The sequence below is a fragment of the Cyprinodon tularosa genome, unplaced genomic scaffold, assembly GCF_016077235.1.
Source record: "Cyprinodon tularosa strain WSP-4 unplaced genomic scaffold, ASM1607723v1 ctg151, whole genome shotgun sequence".
NCBI classification, from domain to species: Eukaryota; Metazoa; Chordata; class Actinopteri; order Cyprinodontiformes; family Cyprinodontidae; genus Cyprinodon; species Cyprinodon tularosa.
The window spans coordinates 65-10,563 of NW_024038343.1; positions in this window are offsets into that span (position 1 = coordinate 65).

Below are 10,499 nucleotides of genomic sequence, written 5' to 3' on the forward strand. Positions count from 1 at the left end.
TACATGTCAGACTTAATAATATTACTTTAGTGATAGTTTCAAGGTGTTTGCTTTATTGTATATCTCGTACCATGTTTTTTGGTTGTGCTGTTCTTTTTTCTTTTTTTTTTTTTTTTTCTCCATCTCATTACAGGTGTTGAAGCAGACTGAAAATGTTTTGTCATTGTCTCCTTCCTATCTCCTCTTTCTTTCATCTTTTGTCCTGTTTTTTTCTTTTTCCTTCTTCTTCTTCTGTTTTTCTGCTCTACTTACATTGCAGTGTCCATATGAACTGTAAAACTCCCTGCATAATTATAATAAAGCAATTTATATACATGAAACAAGTGGAGCGGTATGGCAATTGCGATACCGCTACACTTGTGAAAGTAAAATCTGTTGGGCTCCTTTTGGCATCAAGACAATTATTCTTATTGCCACCTTGCCAGACAGGACACTGTAAAAAAAAAAAAAAAAAAAAAAAAAAAAAAAATATTTTTAATTTTGTGAAGAAACCCTGCAACATAAAAGGAATGTGCAGACTGCTTTACAGCATACGTCACGTCCCCTTTTCCCCAGTCGTTATAAAGATGGAAGGCGGTTCGACTAAAACCTGGTTTATGCTCAGAAAGCAGATCTGCTGTGTGTCACAGTTAACACAGATATGCCCCCTCCTTCCACAGACACTCTGGTGCACCTCCCCAAAATTGTAGAGGACCACAGACAGTCCGGCAGAATGTTAGAGACTGTAGTGCCGTCCAAAACACCTCGGACACCTCAGACACTATTCCAGAAAAACATACAGGGTGCTAGTTTGTAGCTCTGTGCGACAGTCTGTTGGTTTGCACCCGAAGCCAACACAGGCAGCACCACGGCCAGTCTTTCAAGAACTCTCACAGGTGAACTGTGTGTCGTTCGGCGTTGTAGAAGGCAAACAAGCTTGTGGGAGTGGCGGCCTAGTGGTTAGGGCATAGGGCTTTGAATCCTGAGGTTGTGAGTTCGACCCCCAACTCCCACAGACTTCCACTCTGGGTCACCGAGCAAGACCCTTAAGCCCACACTGCTGCCTGGTTCTGCACAATGACTGGTCACCAAGGGGATGGGTTAAATGCAGAGAAGTAATTTCCCTCTGGGATTATTAGAGCATATCAGAAATCAAATCAAAATCAAAAACTGACACATACCACGCTTCAAAATTTGGCATAATTCAAAAACTGCTAAGCACTGCTGTTTGAGTATACACAGCACTTAAGTTTCCCTGAGAGACTGTATATTTGTGCAAATAGTGCAGAGTTGATATTCATGCAATCCAACACCTTTTGGGGATCTATACATGCGTTTTTTGTGAAATGATCAAACATAACATTATATTTATCTGTTTCAAGATTTAAACTCATCAGCACAACAGTCGCTGATGAGCCTGGTGAGATGGAGGGAGTGAGGGGAGTGGCGGTGCAGGAATACGTTACAAAAACCAAAGTTAAACATTACTTATTTTCAACGTCGTCATATGACATTATTTTGCCACAATTAAATTAATTACCTAATCACTTTTCATCTATTACACAGCCACTGGAAACAGAAATGAAGTTCAATCCAACTCCAGGCGATCTGGAAATAAGGACTTTACCACAATGGACCACGTTGGTCCTGATGTCTTACTTGTCTTACAACAATACAGCTTTTTCTGTATTGGGAGCCAAAGTCGACAAAAAAGCAGTTATTTAACACTGCTATAGCACTATAGATTTTACACAGCAGGATTTTATCTGTGAGGACACTGCATGGCCATTTTTAAAAAGTGGACATTATTACTTATAAAGATGTTTCATTCCTTCTCACAGCGTGTTTTCGAGGCTACAGTATGATCAAGTAAACTAACCTACATTGTTTTAACATGTTTAGAAGAGCTTTTTATATCTATTTCAATACAGTAAATGCATTTGAGTAATCAAGGCTCTAGCATTTTGTTCGGTAGATATTATTTATTTGTATCTTTTTTTTGTCAAAAGGTTTTGTTGCAGAAATTCTTCAACCCAGATCCTTCATCACATGGAAACCAGTGCTACGGTCTGTATGTAAATGCAAAACAAATGTTGCTCTAAAGGTCTGCTTAATGCCAGATGCTCGGTCTACACTGAAGAATGCAAACTACTTAAAGTGGCTGAGATGGTTGGATGGATTTTCTCAATAATTTCAAAATTAATGAAAAGTCGTCAAAAAAGATTTGACCGCTTTGGCTGTAATCATCTTTGTAGGAAGCTTTAAACCACACTTGAAAATAAAAATGCTATAAAAGTGGGTGTTATTGATAGATATAACAGGATTGGATGTTTCTCAAGATAATTTTAATTTAGAAAAGCAAAACAAATAGATAAGAAAGAATTTCACAAAGCTCCTACTTGTCTAAAGGTAAATAGTCACGCTTTCTTTCTAAACTTTCAAGCACTCCAGAGGCCTACAGTTAAAATATGCTACAAATCATCAGCAGGCAGACCACAGATCAAACTACTGGAGGTCAGCAAATAAATGCTGCACTTTCAGAGGCTGATGAGCTCATGTTTAATGTTCAATTTGCTTTTCTGCATCACTAAACTAATTTAACATTAAATCAGAGGTCAGGCTTTGCTTGAATTGTAGCTGGCTTTCCGACAACAGACGTTGTTTATACTCAAAACACATTAAAAGCTTTACTCCAATGTGTAAAAAAGCCATTTGACTTGCCATGTTATTTGTGTTGTTAAAGAGCACATTTCCATTAAAGCTAGTGACACTAACACTGACTTGGAGAGTGGAGGGTTCATATGGAAATGGACTGCGATGGTGTTGGGAGTTCAGGACCGAGGCCGGCGTGTCACAGGACTACAAAGCAATTTCCCACCGTGCAGATCTGAGCAGAGAATCGATGAATCACATTCCTGATTACTCTGCAGGGGGAAATGGAGTTTGTATTGTTTCTCTGAGACAAATGCAGGTTCCATGCGAGATTGATCTTATTTTCAAGACCAAAGAAAGACAACCCAAAAGACATACAGCTCATCCCTGTAATGCCCTGCTCTTTTCAGCTGAAAACCTCTTTTCTTCCGTTCACTTTTCTGTTTCATTACACTCTCACACTCTATCCCTGCCCCCCCCTATCGCTTTCCCCTCGTTCTCCACTTCACTGTGCTCCAATTCTTTCAAGGTGGCAATTTCAATGAGTGTTCTGCAACTGAATCATTTGAAAGTTGCAGAGCAATTCTACAAGTTCTACAAAGCCTGCTTTCTGCCGCTGTAAACACACCAAAGTCAACACATTCCTGACTCCGAGTTTTGAAGCAATGATGTATTCTGAAGTCATTAATGATAAAATATAGATGTGGACCGGTGGTGAGAGAGCAGGACGTTTGCATTCTGAAGAGGCCTATAAATCTGCTTGAAACACAGATTCCCACTCTTTGTCTCTTAGCGAGGCCATTAGAGCCACAATGCTAATGTTGATTACATTATTATTACAGAAATATAAAGGTGACACATTTAATATCAAAGCCAGTCAGAAATTCCAGCTGCATTATATGTTTTGATTACCTCTATCTAGATCTAGATTTCCTTTCCAGTCCAAAGGTTCTGAAAGAAAAAATTATGCTCTGACATGTTGAGGTCCAGACTCTTGATTCGTGTCACTGCATGGCCAACATCTTGGGATGAATTTGAAGGGAACACGGAGCAATAAAAAAACACAATCTGGAAACTTGAGCCCAGAAGCAGTCAGAAAGATGAGAACAAATGAAGTTAGTCTGTTTTTGAGTAACGACAGTGCAAAAGAAACCAAATATCACAATGTCATGGACAAACTAATCTAAATTAGGTGCTTTTAGAGAGATTTTGGATGCAGGTATTGGTGGGTATTTTTAGCCTGTAACCAACTAAATAAATAATGACATGCCCCAGCTTTATCACTACTCCCATATGTCAAAGTAAAATACAACAGGCAAGTTTTATGTTTCAGGGCTAATGCAATGAAAGACTGTATTTGAAACCAAATATACAAAAGTCTCTGCTTTGTTAGATTTCATGTGGTACAGACCAAACTAGGAAAGACAAAAACGGTTGGTGCACATGTTAAAAAGAACCCCAAACACAGCATGTTTCATGCTGTCTTAGATACAGAGGACATGCAGAGAGAAATGATGTACCGTTTTCAGCATGTGATGGCATCATGCTATCTGGCCTTTGTGCGGCTGTCTTCAAAGACTTCAAAACATTACTGCATGAAATAAGAATGAAAACTATTTAGGAATAACCCCCAGCTGTGCTAATGGGCCTCATCTGCTGCTTTGATTCATCTTCCCCTCTGCTGAACAAAAACCACACCCCGCTAGTCCACCAGGATCCTTTCCTACTGTAAACTCACCCACTCAGTATGACAAACAATTTCTTCCTGTTCATCACTTTTTTCCACAGGTTCTTTTTTTAGTACGACCAATATAAAACAATTCTTGAGCTGCTATAATGTCTGGTTATATATTTTTTTTAAATAAATATTTAAAATTCTACAAACATATTAATCCTAAATATAACTTTGGTTTGGTATTACACACTAGGATCACTAAAAACAATGTTAATGAAGAGTATTAAACAAAATAATACTTTGATAAGAAATGTACATGTATATTCTAGATAGGAAAAGTCCTGGGAAGAAGCACGGTATGAAGCTGAAGTTCACTTATGTTATAATATAAATCAAAGACAACCACAGTTTAACTTTATTCATGGGAGCAAGGGAAATATTCACACTTTTAAAAGCAATTAATGAAAGCTAGAAAAATCAGCTGAGCTATAATATTTTTTTCATTCAGGAACTTACTTTAAATGGGACATATGCTTGTAAATCCGTCCCATCATAATTAAACCATTTACAGTGGATTATTACAAATCCTAGCAGCCTTCGATTTAAGCGAGTTTTGTGGTACCCTAAACTACATCAGAATCTGGTGTAAATAATCTGATGTGAAGAAGGCATTTAGTGAAAAAGTGGGAGAAGAAACATTGAAAAAAATATATCTAAAAGGCAGTGTTCTTTAAATTCTATTTATTATTTTGGGATTTTATGAATTATTGCCCTGAACCAACGGTTTAGAAAAATTCATCCTTTTCTTCTTTTTGACCCTCTAAATTTTTTATTCATTTTAGATGCTACTTCAGTTATTTTCAGGTTATTGGGTTTTCCTTTAGAGATTTCTTTTCATAATAACCTAAAGTGAACTGTAAAAAATAAAAATGTAGCCTTACACCTCTGCCATGTGCTCTGGTAGACATTATTTTATAAATGAAAGAAAAAACAAACACAAACAGTATGTACTTTGCTCAAACACACAACTAAACTTTGACCCACATCATGTTTTAATGATTGGTCAATGACTATTAAATATTTTGAGCTATTTTGAGTACTATTGTTTTTAAGATGATTTAAAATTTTTGTCAGAGGTTATAATTTCAAACCTATTAGCAAATGCATCTGTTCTAATACTACCATACCATTACCATATCTGATAAATAAACAAATAACTTATAACTACTAAAATATTTTAACAGATAGAATAATAACAAAATGTGGCAATAATTATAAAAATGTCAATTTCATGTTAAAACTAGATATAAAGATATTGGTAACCTGGCAGGGATAACTGTGCTATGAGCGAGTTGATGCTCTGCAGTTAAACTGCCGTGCTGTCATGGTTTTGGTTTTGTTCTAGTTTTATCTTAGCTTTCATTAGTCTTATTTTTCATTCTTGTGTTCTATGTATTTTTGATTGTATTTGATATGTTCTTGGATATTTCCTGTTTGCCCCCTTTTGTGTCAGTCTCCTTTCCCCTAGCCCCCTTCTTGCCTCTGTTCACACCTGCTCCCAATCTACTAATTAGCCTGGTCTTTGTTTCTCTCTGCCATATAATTTTGTCCTGTTCAGTCACTCTTGGCTGGTTTGTCGTTATTTCTTTGCCCCCTTGTTGTGATTATTCTTGGTCTTTAGCATTTTTTTGTGGATTTATATTTTGGGATTTTTGCTTCTGTTAAACTTTTGTCATTAAAACATTTAAGTAATCACCTCAAGCTTTGTGTCTGCATTTGGTTCCTGTCAAACCTCCACCCCCATAGTGACACGTGCAGGTTAGTCAGGTTTATTTGACGAAATCATTGAGATTATGCAAAATATATCATGACCCAATGTAGCAGAACAAATGTGAATTAATTAAATAATTACCTACATCTTTGTCCCAGTTTAACATAGTAAATTAGTATTACCAATATCATATTTTAAACAATAAATAACAGCTTGATTTAGGTCATTTAGATTAAATAAAAGCATGTCAATGGAAAAAAAAAGACTAGGAAACAGCTGATAAGCTGAACACAGGACTAGACCAAAGCAGCCTCATCCTCACAGCCTGCTCTCTGTGAATACCAACGTGTGTAGACGTTCTTTTCAAACGGAAAACTCCTCATAAAGAAGCTTTCCACCCCATTGCTCTCTTTACACATGCACTTACATGCATCAAGTTTTCTTCTGTGGCTCACGGTCATATTTTCTGCAACATTTTATTGTGTTACGGCGCCCCACTGGGGCAAAAGAAAAAGACGGCTAGAAAAAGAGAACAAACATCCATTCTTTGCCTCTGGCCATGGACTCCCTGATTTTGTCAGTCACTGCTGCAAAACCTCAACAAGAGACTTCAGTGTTATTCTCATTTCACGCAGGTGCGGACATGCACACGCTTCCGTGGGTTTCTACGTTTTTTATCCCTTCTCTTTGCCACACATGAAAAATGAATTTAATAGCACGCATCTTGCTATGATTAAGTGTGTTCTTATTTGTGCGGGGCGTTAATGGAAGAACTGTCATCATCAGGCCATAATCTCATGTGTTTTTTTCGTTTCTTTTCTTTTTTTTTTTGAAACAGTGGAGCATAAATGTTTATTGAGCCCCGGAGGCACGTAAGCAAATGTGACCTCATCTGAGCCGATGTAAAGCGTCTGCTTTCAGAGGGGAGTGCAGATGGAAACCAAATCTGTAAATCACAGAATCTGCTCTGCTCAGTCAAACAGCTGCATGGTTCCTGTCCACAATTAAAGACCAATCGCAAATCTTCGACATCGCTGCTTTAGTCGCACAAATGAAGAATCAGTTGCTTCATGTATTTTACCAACTTCGCTCTCTGCTCTCGCTCCACATAGCAATACACTCTTTTTCCTCCACCTTGATGTTTCCTATACGACCTGATTTGGCTGCTTCAGCTTTTGATAATTTTTTTCCAGCCTGTTAACCTCACGTCTTTGCAACAGATCATTCATGTGTACTTTAGTTGCAGCCGTTTAAAACCTGTGTTGAGGCAAAGCAAACTCGAATGCATTCATCTGGTGAATAGTAAATCTGAAACTGAGGAAAGTTTAGGAAATAACAGACAAAAAGGGAAAGAAAAGTTGGAGTAACTATGAAAGATTAAGGGTGGTGTGTGTGTAGTGTCTCTGCACGCCTGACACCCAGGGGTGATTACTTTGTGTTAATCTTGTATCAGCTCTGCACCATTTGGAGGCTTCACAGTGTATTCCCTATTATGTGCAGAGAAATCTGCTGCATACAGACAGACTGCTGTTAACAGCTGAACTTTCTCATGGAACAGAAACAATCTATCATCCTTAGGTTATCATGGTATTTCTCTGTGATGTCCCCTCTCCCACCTTTCATCTCTGTATTCCTTCCAACTTCTAACCAGCTGTGCTCCATATTTCAGCCTCGCTTCCCAGTAGATTTTTAAATTGATCTGCTAAATTGAACCTCAAAGCTTTTTATCTCCTTTTTTTTCTTACTTTTTTTTTTTCCAAAAAGAGTTGTGTTTCTTTACACAATCTTGTGGTGTCTGTCACAAATTTCTTGAGGATTACTTTAGACTTTCAAAAAGAGAAACCAATGAATAGAGGTTTTTCTGGGTTGAGTGCTCCATTTGAAATTCTGACCGGTCATGAATCCAGGCATATTGAAGAAGCTTCATGTTACACACATGTTTCAATAGACTTTCATAGTTAGAAAGTCAACAGCAGACGTAAATAATTATATATATTTAAAAAAAAAGACCTTAAAGTGTCTTTTAAGATTGGGAATAATCTATAAAAACTGAACGTATCTGTTTTGAGTTTAAATAAAGTAAATAACTTTCGGCTCAAAAAGAACAAAATTCAAAGTCATACAATACTTTTTTTTGTATCTGTCGATGTTTAATTTTTACATCTAAGAAAGTCTTTTAAAAAAGGTGAATAAATTGTCTTTTTTGTCTAGTCAAAAACATTAAATAAATCCAGCAGCTTTTCAAAACTTCTCAATAATTAAAAAATTAGTACAATAATTTAATATCTGTGTATTCCTGTCCATATTGGCTGCTTTTTTTCTATCCACTAAATAGAGTTTCTGAACAAGTTGATTCAAAATTAGTTCAGTTATGAATTAAAACATTATTAAACTTCTGAATAAAAGAACCAAAAGTGTTTTCAGAGCCAGGAGAGTTCTTGTAATGTTGGAGCTACTTAAGTACAAATTATGTTTACTTAGTTTCCAGAATTATCTTAATTCATTTGATGCAGTGTTGATTTGGAGAGACATTTGTGTGGCCATTTTTAAGCCACTGATTACATGAACTGAATGTTATAAACAATTAACATCCCATAATCCACAAGACCCACTGGTTATAAATTAAATGCATCTTTTTAAGGTGGAACAGGCTGGCTGTCTTTAAAACCTCTTTATATGAGATTTGAAAAAGACTGTTTTGAATTACAATGATTTAAAAAAAACATTAAAAACCTTAATTATTAATGGCATGACATTACAGTGCTGACTGACTAAAATTGCTAAACAGAGTTTTTGTAGGTTTCAACTAGTACTTTGGCTTTAGGAGGGAGATTTTTTCAGTCTATTTTTAGCTTAACTCAATCCACAGATTCTCTGTTTAATTTTAGTTGTTACTCTGGCTTGCTTACTCCAAAATATTAATATAAGGGAAAAGTTCTCCTTAAACCTAAAACCGCAAATGCTACGATTAACTTGAGACTGTAAATAAACAGTCATTTCAAATAAATTATGTTTTCGGATTACCTTTTTAAAATATTAAAGATAAAGTAGTTGTTGGGCCCAACTAGACACATTATTGTATCTACACTTCCCAGAAACCATCACAACTCTCACATTACATATAGGTGATAAAAACGCACTGCCCAACACCCTGCTGTAGTTTTTGGCTGCCAAGGAGGCACCTTCCTGCTTTGCAACGCTCACTTTATTCTAAATCACAACTTACCCAAAAAAAAAAAAAAACATGATGTGGAAAAAAACAAATTGTGATTAGTCTACTAATCAAAAAAAATTATCGATAGATTAACAAATATTAAAACTAGAAAAGCACTTTGAGAGCACAGCCCTCTAGAATTTCCTCCAATACTGTGACTTCCACCCTAAGTTAATAGCTATATTCAGTCTCATTCAAAAATTCCTGCATCCAGATGGTAATCTGGATCATCACCAGTCAGAATACGCACCTTCTCTGAAAGATTCAGCAAAATCTGTCCATAACTTTTATTGTTATTTTGAAAAGATGAAAACATAACCTCCTTGGCAGAGGTAATAAAATCTGCAACCCTACTGGCCATATTACACTAGAGGTAAAAAAAAAAAAAAAAACTTCAACATAAACCAGCCAATACCGGGTGCCTATTATATTTGATGGAGCCAAACAATTAAGAGTTTTCCACAAGCAAAGTAGCATTTTAAAAGACTTAAAAAGAAATAAATTTTTTTTTCTGTGTGTGTGTGTGAAAAACGTAAGTAATGAACTCATTTGCCTCTATGCACTCATTGATTGCTGAAAAAATATCATGTTAAGGATGGATATGTGATCCACGACCAGATACAAGTCTAAAGGGAAAGTATTTATTTTGCACGGAACAAACACAATTATCAACAGAAGACAGCATGGCAGGTTATTTTTTATTGCAGTTTGGGCCATTTATAGGGAACAAGAGTATTGTTAAAATTTGTGTTGCACTGACCCCAATACCAGTATCGGGCAGGGCCCAGATAATTCACTAAAATGGTGGTATCGGTATCAGCGAGTACCGACAAATAGGGCACCGATACCATTTTGAGAGCCAAAAGTTTGTTCAACTATTGTCACCTCTTCCAGGTAGGCAATAAAAAGTTCTACTGGATTCACGTTTTATTGACTTTATCCTGCTTCACAAAGGTATGCAGCAGCTTGACAAAGTCATGACGGCAAGTAGTGTGCATATATACACACACATATCAATTTCAAACATATGGTATCGGCCAATACTGCCCAGCCAGGTATCAGGTATCGGTATCGGGGCCAAAAAATTGCATCGGTGCAACTAGTTAAAATGCTGAATAAAATGTCACCACATCCTGCAAAAACCATCTAATATTGTGGCAGAGTTGTGACATTACAGAGAAGTCCCAATCTGGTGAAAAGTTGCCTTT